Genomic DNA, 1,930 nt, shown 5'->3' on the forward strand with positions numbered 1-1,930 from the left:
AAATTGGTCCCAATTATTAGATCAATGTTTCCACCGCGAGTTAACATTAGTAATAAGGAAGGAAATTAACGAGTGTCCAGTAAAGGGCCTCTTGGATTGCTTGGCTAATTTCTTTAAAAATACTAACATCTACAGCCTTCACCAAAGATGGCACTTAATCAGATCTCAAAGAAAAAAAAACTAGAGTCAAAAGAATTTTACACCCATTTTTTTAGCAAATGCTATTTATCTTTCTTCTTTTGATATATTAGCTATTAACTTGTGAGCTGGTTATACAGCAGGCCGAGAGATATATTCTCAAAAATTTGTCTAGTTAACTCAAATGCATGGCATGGATTTATCTAATAGCAGTTGCTTTAACTACAAAATAGTTGAGAATTGAGAACATTATATGCATATTGAAATTGCAAGAGACATTCAAAAGTCCCCAAATTAATCCCACGGGTTGATCCGTTAAAGAAATGAGCTAAACTAAACAATAAAGAGTAATGGACTAGATGAATCTTGATTATAGTAGGACAAGGAAATTGTGATTAGGAGTTTGATATCAATTTCTTGCAATTTAATTGCAAGCAAATCTGAGAGCTTCTCAATTATATTGTTAATCAGTTAAAAAGAAATGAACTAAACGGATAAGTTAAGGGAAATATACTAAATAAAACTTATGGTGTAGTAGGACAAGGTTTTGCAATTTAATTGCAAGCAAATCTAAGAGCTTCTAAACTAAATTCTCTGTTAACATTGTCTTTGGATAATAGATACGATATGAGCAAATATCGGGATGGAGAGAATCGTTATTGATCTAATTAATCATATAACATGACCTCAAATGTTGATAATAAGAAATTACAAGATTTACTCCAGAAGCTCTCAAAAATCATCACTGTGGACTGTTTAAACGTCAAATCTTTGACAGCCAACACTAATTGCTCAAGAAGTTGCAAAGGCTATGTCTGCTCCATTTATTCATTTTTTATGGTGTTGATGACATCATCTTTCCTTATGTTGGAAATACACTATTACAAATACACTCCATCAGTATGAGAATATCTCGCCAAACAAAGATTTAGACTGTGAGATGAAGGACAGCGGAATATTTCTGCAACATTGCCCACCACGCTTATACTCTCATTTGAGAGCAACACCTTTGGCCCCTGAAATCAATAAAAAATAAATATATAAATAAATTATAGTCACCTTAACATTTTTATTAATTAATTAATGAACAGTACATCATACACAATACCTGATCCGAAACCTAGGCTGATCAAATAATCGGATGGTCCACCAGATTATTGGAATCCTCAACGATACGGACAGGATTATACATTCTACACAAACCACTCCCAAAATGACCAACTTCAATTCTGTCATTTCTCACTCATGTCTAGCCATGTACATGGCAACCTATTTATAGTGGAAAGAATGTTATTCTTTTTCTTCACAATTTGTTTGCTCTTTACATTTTCCCTCTTTTGCTCTTCACAATATTTTTATTTTGATCTTTATATTGTTATTATAAAGATGTTATTAAACGATTGGGCACTTTATAACCGTTTCCCTCATATGCTCTAATTAATAACCTTGTCATCGAAAGAGACTTTTTTTTGAAGTGCAGACCTAGAAGAATGAACAAAAGAAAGTTGTATTGGAATGATTATAACAGCAGCACATAATATAAAACATAGTAAAGCAGAGTAGAGAGAACATAGCAAATTGTACAAAATTAATTTTGTATTACGCTAATTTTTCATCACACATCCATCTGCCAATGGACTGGCATTTATAACTGAAGCAGACTTCTGAACAGCTGCTTAGAGGGAGATAAAAAATCTGGAAGGAGCATGTACAGAATTTCAAGACTTTTCTAGACTTAGTATTAAGTGCTCACCGACTTCAAGCAACATATGAAATAAAATAAACATTATTT

The 1,930-nt window shown here is 32.5% G+C and overlaps 1 long non-coding RNA gene across 1 annotated transcript; it reads right to left on the minus strand.

The window, feature by feature from the left end:
• Positions 1-926: 926 nt before the first annotated feature.
• On the minus strand, positions 927-1,365 carry LOC149546329 (uncharacterized). The gene is made up of 2 exons (XR_016354346.1): positions 1,247-1,365; positions 927-1,154 (listed from the first exon to the last, which is right to left on the minus strand). It is a non-coding gene; the product is annotated as an uncharacterized LOC149546329 (long non-coding RNA).
• Between the last annotated feature and the right edge of the window lie 565 nt (positions 1,366-1,930).

This window comes from Cupressus sempervirens, chromosome 7 (genome assembly GCF_028749045.1).
Source record: "Cupressus sempervirens isolate cs-2001-9-10 chromosome 7, ASM2874904v1, whole genome shotgun sequence".
In the NCBI taxonomy this organism is placed as follows: Eukaryota; Viridiplantae; Streptophyta; class Pinopsida; order Cupressales; family Cupressaceae; genus Cupressus; species Cupressus sempervirens.